This window comes from Palaemon carinicauda, chromosome 23 (genome assembly GCF_036898095.1).
Source record: "Palaemon carinicauda isolate YSFRI2023 chromosome 23, ASM3689809v2, whole genome shotgun sequence".
NCBI classification, from domain to species: Eukaryota; Metazoa; Arthropoda; class Malacostraca; order Decapoda; family Palaemonidae; genus Palaemon; species Palaemon carinicauda.
The window spans coordinates 84,166,790-84,186,771 of NC_090747.1; the positions used below are offsets into that span (position 1 = coordinate 84,166,790).

A 19,982-nucleotide genomic window follows, 5' to 3' on the forward strand; every position below is an offset into this window, starting at 1 on the left:
TTAAATTTCATTAACGAGTCAAATGACCAATTCTTGCTACTATACACTACACAATTTTTTTTCATTTGGGGGGGAAGAGAGAGAGAGAGAGAGAGAGAGAGAGAGAGAGAGAGAGAGAGAGAGAGAGAGTGATCTAAATTATTTGTGAAGGAAATTTACACCTATAAAAAATGAATAATACGGCTACGAAGAATAACATTTATCTAATTTCCAAACATTTCAAAACTCTAGAGCAAAACTGAAAAATATAAAAATAGTGTGTTCCATTTGTTCGAAATCCTAATTTTAATGGCTTAAGATTTTCTTGTCTATAATCCAAATCGCTAAAACAAAACGTAATTTCGTTGGCAAGTTTTTCTTCGTAGAATATCGTATTGTTTTAATAAATTCTATCAAAGCGGAGAATACTGAAAAATAATTAATACCGGCTTTCATTATCAATGCACAATTAAGTAAATGAATAAATGCATTATTTGATACACGAAAGGATCTTACCTTACAGTTGGGTGATCTTGCAGATGCAATGTGTCTCCCTCTTCGAGTGAATAGCTGAGCTGACCTGCAATAAATTTCGAATAATTACTATGAGATCAAAATAACCAAATCTAGACGTAATACTAAACAAACCTAAGCCAATGGTATGAAAACTAGTTCAATATAAAACTTAAATATCATGCTTCCATTCATAACAAAAAGTAGCAAATGCAAAGTATTACAATTTGAAGACATAAATCTTCTTAAAACTATAGAAATAACATTTCACCATACATATCACAAACCCGTTTTATATATATATATATATATATATATATATATATATATATATATATATATATATATATATATATAACAGGAGTTTAAAATTTTATTTCTAAAATGTTTGAAAGTTCGTCCGTACCCTCCCCCTAACATTGTAACATTTATATACTTATATCAGTCCTCCTGATGGTGTTATAAAAAATATGCAAGACAAATTTGGTCAGGAATATTTTATATATATATATATATATATATATATATATTATCTACTTATACAAAGACCAATATATACATATATATATATATATATATATATATATATATATATATAGTGTCGGTTTTCATTTACATCTATGCACATATATAAGACTAAAAGCTAAAATCTACGTAAAGCTATTTTTTAACGTACAATTGAAGCGAGTTGAACACTTCAGCATCACAATTGTTAGTTGTAGAAGACATTTGAAGCTTCAGTGTGGCCTTGCTTTCTTCTGTATGCCAGATGTCCATTATTGTGTGTGTGTGTGTGTGTGTGTGTGTGTGTGTCGTAAATATTTGTAAGTTCTCTCGCAAGTCACCTTACCATTTATATAACGTGAAATTTATATCAAAGTATCACTCCTATTGATGGTGTCTTGAAAATATACAAGACAAAATTGACAAGGATTGCCTGATCATTTCTTACAATTTCCTTGTTTTTCATATATCTGAACATTACAAATATTGATAATTGTAAAACAAATACACAGATATATATATATATATATATATATATATATATATATATATATATATGTATATATATATATATATATATATATATATATATATATATATATATATATATATTACGACTAGTGCATTACGTCCATTCAAGAGTTCCCAAAATCCCCGGCATTATATTACATATCTAATACAAGAGAATATCTCCAAGCTCTGAGAATAACACGCAACTCCCAGACGTTAATATATAAGAACACTGAATATCTAAAGGTCTTTTTATGTTACACTCAAAACAAAAACTGGGTGACTACTTTACTTTAACGGGAACTATGCTAAAACCAACCTCTTACTTACTTCGGTTCTTAGTCAGGGGATACGAGCAAGGCAATGAGTTAATTATTGGTGATCGAAATATTACACACTTTACAAAAATATATATATTCTATAAAAATAACAATTCAACAGTAATGCCAAAAATAAATCTCTCGAAATTTATATCTGAACTAAACCTCATACTAAGACAAAATCACACTTAAAAAATTACCTAATCACTTGTTTCACTAGCAACTAATTTATGAAAATATTTAATTTTGACAATTAATGGAAAATGTTGACACTTTAACACTATAGAAAATACATGATAATTACACTTACATTTACGTAACAGTTACTCTTACGTACTTAGGGTTCACACAAGGTTACTGAACGGTTAATCAAGAATAAATGCACTTCACTTTTTCATCAAATCACACAGGGACAGGCACAAAAAATTAATAAATTTCACAATCTAAACTACACTCAAAATACACTTCACTTCTTTCAAAATCAAAACACTAAACACTATTCACGTTTCAGAGAAAACACAATTCACATTTGAGAGGAACCACTATTCACGTTTGAGAGGAAATACGTAGTCTGGAAAGTTGCTGGAGAGAGGACTGCCGTACATTGGCTCTTTCGGGATGTGAGACTGAATCTCTCGTTCGTATGCATTGCTAGGCCTTTACATATAAGCCTAATTCATTCTGGAATCTTCCAGCTAATCATTCTCACAGCGTGGGGGCCTGGTCCGGCTGCCTCTCACGACGTCAGGTTGCCAACTTAGCAGTTTTGAAGTATGGTTCTTTCGTCGCCTGACAAGACAACCCTCTTAGCTAACTTCGCCCACCTCCTCTCATAACATAGAAAAAAAAAATTTATTCTAGAACCTTCAGGCAACTTCAAACCACGTGGAAACATGTTGCAATCACTAGCGTTTGTCATAAAGCATACCTTTTAACTAGTTACCTAAGACTTTGCAACAAAACTATGTAAAATAAACATTTAATTCTTAGAAATAACGTAAATTTACATATACAGAACTGAATGGAAATACAACTAAATGAATAACGCCAGTCTTATGTATTTACATACATATACTTAATCTTACTTAAGTGGAACTCACCTAACAATCTGGGTATACATCTCTTACATACACAAATGAAATATGTGAATAATCTACTCACATGTAGACCACCTTCGTAAGAATATATATATACATATATATATATATATATATATATATATATATATATATATATATATATATATATATATATATACACACATAGAGAGGTAGATAGAGAATGCTGGCCAGAAACATCGACCACACATAAAAGTGGGAAAAGATGCAGACAAAGAAGAAAAAGATATATACACATATACATATATGTATATATATTTACATATATATGTACAGTATATACATACATACATACATATATATATATATATATATATATATATATATATATATATATATATATATATATATATATATATATGCCACATTTATCCTTCCAGCTACTAAATCATTAGTGAACCCTTTGTGCAGTAAAACCTATATAACAGTCAGTTGCTTCATACTTCAAAATCAAATGTTCACCAGCAGCATGGCTGAATTTTAAATACACAATGATCAATCCACTCCTCTTGCACTCATTTCCCTTACTGGATATCAACAACCTTACTTTCCAAAGAATATTTTTCAATATCTATCCAACATTTTCCAGATATTCTCCTCGTATCTTTTATAACTTCTACAATTGTCGAGCATTCTTATTCCATCACCAAACAACTACTCTATTTATTTGTTTTTCTTAATTAGCACCCATTACCGGGTATCTCTTGTGCTTGAAGAGGGTGCTTTATCATTGAGACTCACATGTATAGTATATTATCTCTAGGATCTTGTGCGATATCTGAAAGCCTTTCCCTTGCCTCTACCGCTTTTCATTGACCTTTAAACTTACACTAATATCTTTACCACTGCATCTCTACATTTCGTATTTCATTAATTCCATCCAGACACATACTATGCAAACAAACATAATAAACCGTTTTCTCAGATCCACTTTCACAACAAACCAGTCACTCTCCTGCCAACTTATCCTTAGCACATGCTTTGCTTCCATCATCAAAACCATTAATTGCCATAAATAACCTATCATCTATACTATACATTCTCAACATCTTCCACATTGCCCATTTACTAATTCTACCCAGAGATTTTTATAGGCCCATGTTTGTCACAAGGGTTATTCTTTTTACTTTCAAACTTCTCACATCACTGTTATAAGCATAAACTTGATTAAAGTTGTATCTTCCCTGTCTAAACACTCACTGGTCTTTTTCTGTGAGCCTTTTTGTCATGTTTCCCTTTCTTGATTAAAATCATATTATACATGTTCCCTGGATTACTACGTACTATAATGTTACATCCAACCAATTCTTACAATGCATTGTTATGGTATACTGTAATAATTATTACTGTCACCTTTATTACTATTATCTATAAACAACAAAGCCATTATTCCTAGCTCTCCTTCGTTTGCAGCCTTTCCCTCAGTCCAAAGTATCATACACACTTCGGTTAGCTACTAAATCACACTATCACCTCCTTACTGCTGCATCTCACTTGGAATCCCACTAACTTCTCGTGTCTTTCTCTTTTCCAACGATTTAGGCACTTTCTTACATCATCAACAGTGATCTCTAAAAGTAACCTCTCTACATAAGGAATGGTGGAGGTGGATTTACTTCCACTGATAGCAATAGTATAGTATAGTATAGTAAAGTAAAGATAATATAGTAAAAATTATTATTAAACGAAATATTGAATTATATATAATGAAGGGATGTGCAAACTGCATTAAATGTTTACAAAGATGTATTTTGACAATTATTTCAGCATAAAAATTTGAAAACTACTTAAATTGGTTTTGTGTTCTTTCATACTAAAACATTACTGATAAGAGGTGAGTTTAAAACTATCAATTATTTCTTATATCATTTAACCATGAGGCGTCAACGATATGAAATCACTTAATCCTCTTGTTTCTCTAATCTCACCGCTCATATTTCTCTTTTCTTGGATAATAACATAGTAAAAGGCAATCGACGGTACTAATCAAATTTGATTTCTAAACTAATTAAAAGAAAAATATTCCGCAGATAAGAAGTACAATTTTAAAACTTACAATAAAGCAAAATGCTTCATGATATAAAAAAAAAGTGTATAACTATCCAGATAAAAAATCTTGAGAAACTTTTTGATATTTACCTAAATTTTATTACATATCTTTTTATTCTAAAATTTGGTCAACCCAGATCACCGGAAGAGAAAAATTGGAAATAGGAAGGAAAGAAGTAAAAGGATAGTATTGGAAGAGGGAGATAAGAGGGAGCGAAAGATGGAACAATGATCACCGTAATAAGCATAATTAATGATAATTCTTTGTTTGATGTCTTGATGGATTACGGAGGCTGAATATAATTGGTAATTATACATCTCAATGCTATGATGCGTGAGTATGGGGAATTATAGTTTCCTCACTAACCATCCCCCAACCCCCCAGCTGAATTCCCCATAACCCCAAAATTCCAAGTCCTTCAAATGCTCACATCTACCAAATGCATAATAGTCCTAGAGGAGGGTGGGGGGGGGGGAGGGGAAGAACCACAATTACAGTCGATCTATGGATTCGAATCATTCATTTTACATCAAAGCAGTGATTATATATCGCTATATAGAGCATCCATTCATCAAAGCGGAGTCTGCTGTTAGCAACTCAGTAATGTGAACGCCCAACGACGACGAGGGTGAATTGGCGGAAAATAATTAAGATGTAGATAAAGCCTAATTATCATCAACCCGGTGTGCAGGCTGGTTTAATCAGGTGCGCTATCTCTCTCTCTCTCTCTCTCTCTCTCTCTCTCTCTCTCTCTCTCTCTCTCTCTCTCTCTCTCTCTCTCTCTCTCTCTGATTAGGTAGGAGCGTGCACAGGATACAATATTAAGAATGAGTTATGGAGTAAATAAATACATGTGTTATATCGTGAAATGGGACATCGTACATGAAAAACTTCGAGCATAGAGAGGATTTTAATATTATAAGAATCAAGGATGGAAATAAATTTCTCTTTTTTTTTTTTAAATAAATAGCGAAAGCTGATCTACAAGATGCGCACTGCGCATCCACAGTAATGTTCCTTATAGGACATTTTTTTTTCTTTAATCATGGCTGCCCCCAACTAAAGTTGAACAACAACCAAGTACAAAATTCCTTCCAGGTATGTCAATGGTTTAGTTCAGAAAACTGGCCTAATCACCTTTCCAACAACAGCAACAGCAAAATTCTAGAATAATTAATGATATGAGGTATGATCTACTTTACAGCAGGGACTCCTTTGAGATATTTATCATTACATAGCCAAGATCTCCGACTGGCTCTAAAAACAAGTTTATCTGCTACATGACCTATATCCAATATGGTTCGTGTACGGATATGAAAAGAAAACAACCACCAGTCGTTATTACCCTGGATACGAGGTAACTGAATTAAGATAAAAGATATGAATCTTTATTTTTCAGTTCCAAGATTTTTTCTACAGACTATACCTACAAGATCTTACTAATGAAAGTATTAGACAAGCAAGTTTCTGTTCTTTTTAAACCAAACAAAAACCTAGATATAGGAAAATAAATTATAATTTTTGTTCTTTAACTAACGTTAATGTTGCCTCACAAAGATGGACACTAGGCGTAATTATCTTCACAGACTTTTGGAATGACAAGCCTAGATTCACAAAATACCATATCCTCATAAAATCTTCAATATTACAGTGTCTGTGAAGATTTATAATATATCTAGTACAGATGGACACAGGAATTCCTGACACACCTCGTTCCGAGAAAGTACACCCTCCAATACCCTTACTGCATAGTGAGTGACCAAACATAGTGTAAAGAGAGATGACAACAGAGGTGGTGCTCTGGGCTAAACACAAGAACTCGCCGTGCAGAAAGGGTGTGGCAGGGTCCACTTCCTCAGAAAAAGGTGTACCAAGAATTCCTTTGTCCAACTGTAGCCTACATATCATGGAAAAGCCTCTAGGTAATCTTCCGGTTAGAATTACAGATGCAATAAACTAAATTCTATAAAAACAGTAACAATATATTCAGCGATATTTCGCTCAACATTTATATTGGAAACAAATGTTGAAATTCTTCTACCTCTTGGTACATAGATAATTATTAAAGGAAACCAAATCATACAAAATTATAATGGAAAATAGCTGTAAATCTATTGCGATGAAATTGCCTGTTTACTGAACAGCTTGAAATATTATCATAGTATGAAAAGGTTTAAATGAATGAATATTAATCTTACATGACATTACAAATTAAGTCCTGTTTTGTTATGAACAAAAAACAACAGAAGCTAGTCATGAGGAAATCAAGTTCTTTTTTTAAACGAATGTCAAAGTAAATGTAAGATCTCAAGAAAAAAAAAACACCTTGTTTTATTTATATGAACTAAAAATTTTTTTTAAAGTAAACAAATCCTAAAATGGAAGAAAAATTGACAGTTTAATATGTTCAATCTATAATCAAATGATGTTTAACCTTTACTGAGACAAAAAGTCATACCAAACAAAATATCCAACTTAATTTCAATCACCTACACAACATACTCCTTCCGCTATGCACTGTTTAGTCAGTGTCAAGATAAGCATCAGTTTCTTTATGGACATTTTAAAGAGAAAGTAAAAGAACCGCTTCTTACAGGTAATTCCAAAGAGAGGGTGTTTCCTCTTCAGTAGCATACGTTTGCTTTTATCTTTCCTTTTGATGACGCACATTCTAGGGTCTATGCCAAAACAGGACCTTTCGAGGAGCTAACGATTCCAAGAGGGAATATAATTTCCAGGAACCTTGAAGATATATGAAATCGTGCGAAAAGGCATGTTTAACCAAGCTGCTTTTTTCAAGCAAAATTATTTACGTAGTCTTTTACAGAGTCTTTCGTTTCTTGCTAAAGGAACTTAACTATATTTACATTTTCACACCAAGTATGCGCAGATACAGAAAGTATATATATATATATATATATATATATATATATATATATATATATATATATATATATATATATATATAGATAAATAGATAGATATATATACATATATATATACACACACACACATATATATATATATATATATATATGTGTGTGTGTATGTATATATATATATATATATATATATATATATATATATATATATATATATATATATATATATATATATATATATTCCCCTGCCAGGCAATGTCTCAAGTAAAAAACAAAAGTAAATTAAACATTTACGATTAAACAGCTGAATACTCCATGACTTATCGTAAAGTAAATCGCCCACATTTCTCACTCCTAACACAAATGCAAGAAGTTCATCAGAAGAGTATTGAACGAGACGGCTTTGGTCGAACCCCCAACCCACACTAGATGCATTCTTGAGCTTCCTAGATATCAATACCATTCTTTTCGAATATCTCTTTCACACCTTTATCCAGCCAGCCTTCATCTTCTCCTGCCTTCTAAATCTTATAAATTATGCAAACGTTTCGCCAACCTTTTGTTCTCCATTCTTTCTATAAGACCGACCCACCTCAAAATACATCTTTTCATCTCGACTAACCTTTTTACCAGTTCTATATATGTCCATACTTCTCTTATCAGAATTTCTTACACAGCATATACCATGCACAAAAATTCATCTGAAATTTTATAACCTTTATTTCTTCATTCACCATAAACATAGACACTTAACTACCATAAAAGAGAGCAATTCAAAATTCCCTTCAATCTTGTTTAAACACTCTGACTCACCATTTCTGACACCCTACAATCACTCATTAAATTTACTCAATAGACTTAATGAATCAATAATTTCAATTCTTACGCTACAATTTACCATCATCACTTTACTCTTGATCACATTTACTCAAGACTTTCTTCTTTTCCCGTTTCTGCAGTTTCTCTACTGTTACCTATATCAACCATTCCGTATCTCACTCAATTAATTTTTTCATCCCACAACTTTCCTCACTATCCTTTTTTTTTAACCTTTCACACCACTCCGCTCATAAAGATGTTGAACAGTCATGGAGACAACACATGCTTGTCCTGGACTCACTTTACACCAGCCTGCATCTCCCCTCTGCAATATTTAACACAGGCACGCAATGCATGCTCAATGCATATATATAAAGCTCACCGTAACCAAAGTACTATATTCAAGCATGAAATGGATGCCTGCGATCATAACCGATCACTCTAGGAGCTTATAGAAGTGCAAAATTAATTCTGATAATATACATTCTGCTCTCTACAAATATTGGAAGCAATATGCATCCATTTGCAATGGCCTATATTTAATGTGTAAAGCAATGCGGACCATATTCTCCAATTCAACAGAAAAATAAATGCACAACACAAGTAAGAGAAGGTTTCAAACATATGCAATGAGATACGAACATTAGGCAACCTATTTAGGAAATAATAGCACAAATGTTTACAAGAAATTAAAATTTCGCATCAGATATCAATTGCAGAATATTTTTCTTTTTTACTTTTGTATATTGTATATTTTCAATGCAATGGATATCACACCACAAGTTTTACTTATAGTTCTGTGAAGATATCTAACCAATACTTTCTACTGCAGGTCTTCTCTAATATCCTAGCACTTCTGAATTATACACACTTTTCACTAGCTTATTGTTGTCCATTCTTTCCACAAGATCTATCTACTTCACAATACTCTGATACATCTTTATAACAACACTAACCTTCTAACCTCTTCTGTATATCTCCACATTTATTAATCTATTGGTATGGTTACATGAAACATAAATATGCTGTGAGGGGATGGCAACCAAACAAGGTGGGCATTCTTAAAGAGGATCCTTGTAGTTATTTTCTAGTCTCAGTAGCTCGACTTTTTCAGACTGGTTAGAGGGACGAAAATAAAGATTTTTCAAGCAACTCTTAAGAGTTCTTTATTGCCAAGGTATAGGACTTCAGTTATATCATCTCCATGATCTTCTGAAAAAAAAAAACAGTTTCAGATTGCTGCAGACTGCTAACTTCCAGGTCTCTATTTTCTCCGCAATACGAGTCGTGCATGATCTATTGAGTTCAGTTGAGGGGAAACATTAGATAGCTCAATCTCCATATGGTTATTTCAGAAGTTGGTTGGTAGCTAAATTATCATCAAGGCTTAAAGACTGGCACTTCTGCCCCAAAATGGTGGAATATTCCTTGCCAATGGGCCCTTTGTTGCAAATTTGTTGAGGGTCTTGCTTTGGCTTCCAAAGACATTTCCTTGTAATTTTAGAGGATTTATGAAAGGAAGGCGCTTAATGACACGTGAGTCAGCATCTAAGGATTAATTTTTCAAATCCAAAAGAAAAAAAAAACAAACTGGAGAAATGAGGAGAATAACGTTAGAATTAAGACTGGGTTGCTTCTGAACCCAACATTGTTTTCTAAATATTCAAAATTCTTCTGTGAATGTATTTTAAGTTAAGATGGACGAATACCTGAATATGCTGTGCAAAATAAAAATCAAATAAAAAAAGGAAAATGCTCATGGCAAGAAAAGATAAATCAACAGTTACTATTAATTACAAAATTAAAATATGAAGATTTGATATAGCATTAAAATAGGGAAAATGTTTATTATGCAATAAGAAAACGGAGAGAAATCCCTTCTATAGCGTAACTCAATATATATATGTATATATGTATATGTATGTATATATATACATATATATATACATACATATATGTGTGTGCGTGTGTGTGTGTGTGTGTGTATGTGTGTGTGTGGTATATGTGTTTATATGTATCTGTGTAATCAACGCACGCGCATCTCACATGTCTGCCGGAATATATGAATCTAACCAAATTATATGTATAAACAAAGGATAAGCCTTACTGCTAAAGGTGTATCTGACTAGATACGTGGGCTCATGCTACCTACCTTGATTTTTGCCTAAAGCTTGATTTACAAGTAATCTATAATTACGCAGAGATGACAGGTGGGTTGTTGAAGATATGAATCTTCCATGACAGGGCTGTAATTAACTCTAATTTCTCTTGCAAAATGCTCTGCCAAGGAGCTACTGCCTTCTAATTTTTCACCCGCGTTCTCTTTCTCGCTTTTATTGACAATAACTTTATGAGAATTCTCTCTCTCTCTCTCTCTCTCTCTCTCTCTCTCTCTCTCATTATGAAGTAAATATATATCTTTGAACACGATGGATGTTCATGTTAATTAAATGGCTATTTTGACAAGTTATCTGACGCATATAAATACGATAGTTTTTTTTTTTTTTTTCCAACATTTAAGAATGATCGTCTAAGCATAGAAACTAAGTACTGAATTTCAGTTAAAAAAATAATTTAACTACTTGTAGTTTCGATGTTTCCTTCTGCTCTCTGATAAATTTAAAAATAGATAAATAAATAAAAGATTAGGCTAATCTGAAATGGATTTACATTAGTTCAAACGTGTCAGTATATACCTTCACGTTCTTACAACGGTTTTCACTCTCAGGAATTAATCTGAGGACGGATAAAGAATTCTCGCATCTATGATTCGATGATTTCTTCAATGATTTCCAGCAAAATATTTTATTTAATTGAATCTAATTTTATTGTATTTTTTTTTTTTTTTTTTTTTTTTTTTTACCAATTATCATTTCCTCTACTACATTTAATCACAACTCATAACCTTTAATTCCTTTTATGCAACACTCAAGTTTGTCTGTCCATCTAGGTGTATTAATACCGCTTCCGATTTAACTATGCTACGTGTAAAAACATGAAATATACACCATTCCTGACTCAAGAATTTTCATACATTTTTTCTTCTGAAAATTCATTCCCTAAGATTTATAAAAATTACTGTATTCTTTTTTAACGAGATATCAAGTAAGAGCTTAACGAACAGTTAAGTGACACATTTACGAGTGGATTACAGACTAACCACAACCCCAGCCCACATAAAAAGACAAAATTATTGGAAAAGATACAATCATATTACACGAAATCTGCTCTTTATATTTTGCGAAATTCTTAATTTCGGTTAAATCAGAGGTTACTCAAGATCATATTTGAGACTTTTAGAATCCGTGTATTTATCTAAAGTACTGTATACACTGCATAGATAAGATGTTTACAGAGTTAGGTATATATAAATCTATTTATGCTTTTATAAGTCACCCCGTGTAAATCCTGACAAACACTTTTGGAAGTCCGCATATGTGTGGGAGAAAGATAATACGCTTCATAACTGACATATTGAAACCGTTTTCTTTAATATTTTCTGATTCATGAATAATATTATCTACAAGAGGGATTAAAAAACTTTACCAAGAGAACCATTATTCTTCGACATTTCAGAATTCTAGTTCCATTTCAAAGTCATTTTAAAAAGAAAAAGTTAATTAATATTATAGGATTTTCTTAATCTGCTCTTGAATCGAATTTCATCTAATTTTTTTTTTACTTTTTTTTTATTTTACTGAGACGGCAACATTCATTCCAACCGTCCTCCCTCATTCGCCCTTGGTTATCCTATCTCTATCCTACGACTCCACGCAAGCACCCACCATCTTCTTCCTGCTCCTACTCATTTCATCCCGTTCCTCCTCTTCCTTCCCCCTTCCTCCTCCCCCCCCTCCTCCTGCTGCTCCTCCTCCGTCGGCGTCCTCGTCGTCGTCCTCCCAGTTTGCAGGCTCACGCTCAACCTCCCCGTTCACCTGGCGCGCCTCCAAGGATGTCATAATTAGGCTTGTTTTCCTTTGCAGCTCGCTTTCCCCTTGAATTCCTCTTGGACCCCTCTTTGTTGTTCCCCTTGAGTGAGCGTCTTGACTACGCCTCACTGGCCAATGAACGCTCCCGTCGGTATATGAATATGCAGTCTCTCATTATATACATACTGCATTGGTGGAGGAGAACAACGAGGAGGAGAAGGTGGAGGAGGAAGCGGGCCCTATGTGGCAAGATGAGGAACGAGTGGGTGTGGAGGGGGGCGGGGGACGGAAAAGATAAAAGAAGAGCTGGGGAGAGATTGATACCCTGAGATACAAAACGATAATTTATATGTAAAAAAATTTAATAAAAAAAAACTAACGAGAATCATCCGTTGAAATAATTTTCATTGTATAATAAAACAAATATGGACATAAAAAGAAGGAATGCTGTTATATAAAATATTCCCTTTCTTTGCAGACCAAGCTCTTTTTTATATTTGCATGGGTAGGTTGAGATGACATGCAAAAATGGAAAAAATTAAAGTTACAACGTATCTGAGTGATATGTCTAAAAGATGTAACATCCAGCATTAAAATGGTCCTGTAAGCCAATACTAAACTAATTTCAAAATGAATAAAAAACGTAACGATTAATTAAATTTTTTAATGAATATTGATCAAACTCTTAGGATACAAATATAATAATTATAAAAAAATAAATATAAGGGACTCATCAGAACAATGTCTATACTCTAGTAAAAATGCAAAAAGGAATCAAACAACATTACGATTACCCTACCATGATTCTTTTTTTTTATAATGAATATTTATCCCAATTTTAAGTATACTAAGACAACTATTACAAAAAAAAAAAAAAAACCAGATTCATCAGCCACATTGTATATATTCCTGTAAAAAAATGAATGTACATAAGCTTACACCTGAGCCACGCTTGTACGTGTTCAAGATTTGCACACGATCTTATCCGCCGGAAAGACGTCGAGCGCCCTGTTTTACTCCAAAGTATAACTAAGAACAAAATTAAGGAATTTCCGCGAACGTCCCTCGCGCTCACGGCTGCTAAACATAAAACCTATTATTTTTGCAAAATATTTGTTCATTCAGAACTGAAGGCAGGTCTCGTAACTGCAATGCTTGGCGTCTCCTTCAGGGAATTGACGGCAATAAAAAGTCTTCTAAACAATCAGATGAGAAGGACTCTTTTTAAACGGGACTGGAAATCCGCCCCTGGGGCCTGTTGGTATAAGGACCAAAAGCTTGATGTCGAACGACGCCGTGATCATTTCTACTATAATTAATGAAATGAGAAAAAGAAATGAAAAATAAACGGTTAAAAAAGATTACAATGAGGAAAAACATCCTTAGGAAATGAAGGCGAAGACTTATCATCACAAATAAGCTGAGAGGAAGTAAGGACATTTTAACTTAATAAGTAATTAAGCCTGGGCATATTCGGGGAGAGGGAGATGAGGAGGGAGAGAGAGAAAAAGAGTTACTTATTCATTTCAAATTGAGATCCTTTAAAGAACGTAACCGGGAGGTTAATTTACATGTTATACAAATCATGTCGGGTCAAAACCTTCTAAAACTGTAACATTTGAAATCAGTTTTGTATGTTACTTCCCTTCAATAAATATTTGTTAGATTCCCGAGAGAATAAAATTATTCTTCAACCCTACAGTCTCTATTCATTCTACAAAGTGAATACACCTTTACAAATGAACGTATCATCTGTTCTACACAAATTAACTTTACCCTAGGGAAAAAAACCGTGATTTATAAAAACCTAAATGAACTCATCCCTTGGAGCATCGAGAAGGAATGGGAAAAAGATTCCAAACAAATGAGAAATCGTTCCCTGAGAAGAGAAGGGATGAAGAAGAAGAAGAAGAAGAAGGAAAAAAGAAAAAGAAGAGAAGAAAACCCAAGACGACGAGGCTAAAAACCTTCGCCATAGCGGAGTCCCTCTCGTTTGAAAACACCCAATGTTTAATGTGCTTTAAATGCTCATTAAGAGTTGAAATAGGCTTTCTTGAGCTCTCCGCTTCTCAAAATTGGATTAGGGTGGTCGCGATGGAGGGTGTACAAATACTCATAATTAGAGACGCTCCATAAGAACCCAGAGGCGACGATGGCACGGGAATGGAAACAATTTCAGACTTTGAACTTTTTCCTTCAACGCCAAAAAAAAGGGATAAGAAAAAAGAGAAAACACATACGAGAGAAAGAGTAAGAGAAAGAAAGTCTGCTAATGTGGATGGCAATGGAGGGAGGTAATAAGGGAGGGGATGAGGGTGGAGGTAAACAGCTCTTAAGATGGACTTTTTTTTTTTCCCTACTTGTCTTAAATCAGGACGACATCAGGTTTATTTGTATTGCCATTATGGCATTTTACCTCTCGAAGCTTCAAAGGCACAAAGAGATTTATTTTCCATGCAAGTTAATTTGGGAAATGAGGTTCTGTAATTGTTGAGAATTTCATGCTGTTTCTAAAGAAAAAAAAGTGAATCCCTGATTGAAATTAGAAAATAAAAATTAAGCTTACATAAAATTATTAGTCTTTTTTATCTAAATTACTTTTAATGGCTCTTCGATTCTATGTTTTTAGAGACAATCATGTTTTATTCAAAATAATATTGATCTACTATAGAGAAAGGAAAGTCGCAGCCCCCATTTGTGTATCCGTAAGGGTTTCCACACGCCGGAAATATAAGTCTAGCAAAAACTTTGCTCTCCAATCCGACAACTACTAAATAGACTAATTCAAGATTTTTCTTCATCAATATACCATAAAGTGTAAGTTTTCCAGGAGAATTGCCCCTATAATAATTTGTATCTAATAGCTTTGATTCTTGGCAAATACTCTTTTTCCTACACGGATGACTGAATTGGTGCCCAATCTTTTAGATCTTCTCCTTTTACCGTGGTTCGAATAATTGTTAATTTGTTTATCCTTAATTATCTTAGTTTAGCGCTTGTTTTTATCACACACTGAAAGCTAACCTTCTTCCTTTTACGGTATTTATAATAAGACCAACAATAAAAATATTACAGTATGCTATAAAATATATTAAAAAAAATCGTACCTGTATATTGATATGCCCGTTAAACACTACTTAAGTCGTGTATGGCCTACTTAAGTCGTGTATGGCCGGCTTAAGTCTGATACAAAAATATGATATTAGACTCTTCAGGGCGTTAGGGTTATACTGGTATAATTTTAAACATGATTTGGCCTACCTGTGTTGACCGTGAGACAAAATGCAAAATAACAGTTATAATTAATACTTTACCGAGATATGAAAATCATTATGTGACTTCCGCTGATTTTTAAATTAGGGCAATTATCAACTTTCTTATATTGCCTTGGGCGAAGGCATGAATATTCAATCATTTTCCTCCAAATCGGTTTCGGGACTTTTATACTTGTTTTAACCTTATTACAATATTCTACAGAATTATTTTTCATTCCCTTGCACCACTACTAGAGAGAGAGAGAGAGAGAGAGAGAGAGAGATATCGTACATATATATATATATATATATATATATATATATATATATATATATATATATATATATATATATATATATGTTGAATATCTATGTTTTGATAAATAGTGAATCAAAATGATTGTTGCAATCTATTTCATGACAATGTTTGATGATATTGAAAGTATATTACCAAAGTTTACCATTTCCCATTTTCTAACCTAGAAATTTAAAATAAGGTTTCCTTACAATGTTTTCTTACAAAATAACAGTTGTTTATCAAAGAACGTAAAATATTATTAAAAAAAAAAGAAAAAAAAAATATGCCGCTAAAATGAATTTTGTTAGAATCGTGACAATGAAGACGACAACGATTGTCAAGAGAAGATTTCTAATATGTGGCAACATGCAGCATAGATTTCGAAAAAATAAACACAAATTTAGATAGTCCCAGGAATACGCTACAGGATTTTAAGCTTCTACGATTTATAAAGATATTTTATGTGTTAGTTTTCCTGCTTTTAAGATTCAAAGAATTTACATATCGTAGCTGCGGTAGTAGAATGATTACATTTGCGTCAACAGAGCTAAAAGGTTTTTAAATAAATTTTATAATGTTCTACTTTAAGTTATTTTTTTAATAACCACAAATTATTGGAGAGGTACGGAGAATTAGAATTTATTATCTGAAAATGTAAAACGGCCAAGTGTTAAATTCATAAGCTGTAATATATACAGTATATATATATATATATATACATATATATATATATATATATATATATATATATATATATATATATATTTTGACGCAGTTCCGGTAGGCCCTGCTGCTTCCTCCGGTGCCTTAGATGACCGCGGAGGTAGCAGCAGTAGGGGACTCAGCATTATGAAGCTTCATCTGGGGTGGAATTGTGGGAGGTTGGGCTGTGGCACCCTAGCAGTACCAGCTGAACTCTGCTGAGTCCCTGGTTAGGCTGGAGGAACGTAGAGAGTAGTCCCCTTTTTGTTTTGTTTCTTTGTTGATGTCGGCTACCCCCCAAAATTGGGGGAAGTGCCTTGGTATATGGATGGATATATATATTCGATATCCAGTGGGCATATATGCACGTTTATAAATAGAAATTTAAAATCATCATAATTACATTATTTCAACATTTATAAATGCATTGATACATAACTTAAGGACACTATTTTGAAAGGTAAAGTTATATTTTCAACTTCCGATGTCAAAAGGAGTAAGAATATAAACCTATCTTAACGCTATAGATAGATAATAATCTTATATATAGCATTATACTGCTTCATTAATACTCGAGGCATAAAACATTTGTATTTTATGTAGATAAGAGAACAGGCTTCTGAAAAAGGGTGCAATGGTAAGTAAAACAGATTAATTTATATGAAATAACGTTGTTACTCTTCTTAAAATATTTTATTTCAATTGTTCATTACTTCTCTTGTACTGCTTATACCCTAATTTCCTTTCCTCACTTGGCTATTTTCACCTGTTAGAGTCCTTGGGCTTATAGCATCCTGCTTATCAAACTAAGATACTAAGTTAGTGCTAATAATAATAATAATAATAATAATAATAATAATAATAATAAATAACAATAATAATAATAATAATAATAATAATAATAATAATAATAATAACTAATTTCCGACAGCTTCCTAACTGTACGCTAAATATAATATAATATTCACTTAATCTATTCCAACAAAAAGCACAAAGATAGCGCAGATCCAACACCCAAACCACTAATTCCATGAAATCTTTATGGATAACTGGAATCATCCATAAATCTTTATAAACCAAACTCCTGTACCGCATGTTTATCTCTGCAAAGTCTAATATACAATATACCAAACACAACTTTAGAAAATAAAAAAACAACTGCACCAGAGAGCAACATAAAAACAATAACTAACAACATAGCAAGGGGTCTGACAATGATTTATTCGGAATTTTACTTTCGAGGCAATAGAATATTCTCTTCCATTACACTCCTACACTCCTTCTTCCCGAACCTACATATTTTATTGTAAGCACGTGCCTCGAGTGCAATACAGCGACCTATTTACTATACTAGAGCTAAAAGAGAGAGGAAAAAAAAAGTACATCACGTCTATTTCTAACATTTTCTTTCATAAGTGCATTACATTATTTTCAATGTTTGACTATTTTCATTCAGTTTATATTTGCCTTATATTTACGTTCATGTTCAATCATATGCATTTTAATTAGGGCTATAATACCTTTAAAGCTTGATTACTTAATTTACTTTTACACGTGAGTTACATTGCTTATGTTTTACTAATGCTATTCGTTTGTTTTTATTTTATTTCTAGTGTGACTATTCTAATTCCATTCATTTTACTACATACGTATCATGCATTGTAAAAGTAGAATGTTCGGTCAGCGGAGTTAATTTAATTCACTCATATATTAACTTTTCTTTAGTTTTTCGTTCTAACATCCTTCAACATTACAATTTCTTTTACACATGTCAAGTTCGATTTAACGTTGATCTCCTCCTTCGATTCATTATTGATAGTATTCTTTGTTCCATCTCAGTAAGACACTGCATCTCATATAATTTTAATGTTAACATTTCTTTCTTCAACACTGCGTTTAACAAAATCGTCAATATTTCATGAACAATGAGCACATATCGTGTTTCAAGGACTAATAAAAAATCTAGCGTCATATAGAAGCAATACTATTTGCAAATATTTTTACAAAAGTAATAAATTACTGTGAGGCAAGATATATAGATTTTAAAATGTTAAAACCATAGTCTATGACATCAAAGATCTACGGAAATTTTTATAATTTATCTACTAATCTGCTCACTATGAGGGAAATAACACGAAAATCTAATAAACGAAAATAGAGACCCATTCAAATCCTGGCACCGACTATCCTCGCAGCCGCATCTTCTTGTATCACAAGAACAAGAGTTAAGAAAATTACGAGAGAAATTTGAAATTCAGAGTGGATCCCCCGTTCAATTGTTCACTTACCTGGAAGTACGACCACACTTTAGACTAAAAATTCAATGAGTAACAAGAAAAGGAGTGAATTATTCACCCTTGTTTCCCTAGCAGTTGCTGTAGTATAAAGGGCTCTAATCATAATGGAGTTCCCCATTCCCCCTCCCCTGAGGTGCTTGGCCATAGTGATCTTTATGAATATGCTGCCCAATTTGCATACCATTACCGACAGTTTTTTTTTTCTTCCTCTTTTCTTCTCTCTCTTCACTTCCTTGAACCCTTCCTTGCATACCTCTGTAAGAATCTTATGCGGTAGAGGCGACATGGTGTGATGAAAACGTAAATAGATTTAATATGGTAAATAGTGTTATTCATCTTTGGACCAGCAGTAAAGGCATTACTTATTGACCATGTCCATTCGTAACTGCGAATACGTAATACTATATTAACCATGTGAATTTTAACAAAAGTAAACTAAATACTTTGCACTTGCATTAATATTTATCTTCACTGATACAAGAGAATCTACACAAAAGTAGGATATATATAAGAAATTCCTCTTACTAATCTTCTGATAACACACTTGTATTCATTATATTATGTATCTTTCCAACTTCTTGAGTCTCTTTGCGTTTATGCATATTAGTCAGAATACGTAACAATAAAGGAAAGAGAGACGCTAAAACAGCTCTTTTTTTAATTCCTTCATTAATTCATATATAATGAAAATAGTATTTGCATTGTTTGCATTTCACAAGCAGCAAAGAATTAGGAAAAACCAACTCCAAGTAGCAGTAATAAGGATTTGTATTCTCAAAATTTCTTCGAATCCACAAAAATCGCTAT

General features: G+C 32.7%; 1 long non-coding RNA gene across 1 annotated transcript in view; it reads right to left on the bottom strand.

Moving 5' to 3' along the window:
- Positions 1–492: 492 nt before the first annotated feature.
- Positions 493–19,982, bottom strand: part of LOC137616978 (uncharacterized) — a 663,858-nt gene continuing 644,368 nt past the window's right edge. Inside the window, exon 5 of the long non-coding RNA XR_011039537.1 lies at positions 493–559. This is a non-coding gene — a long non-coding RNA (uncharacterized lncRNA). The remainder of the gene's footprint in view (positions 560–19,982) is intronic.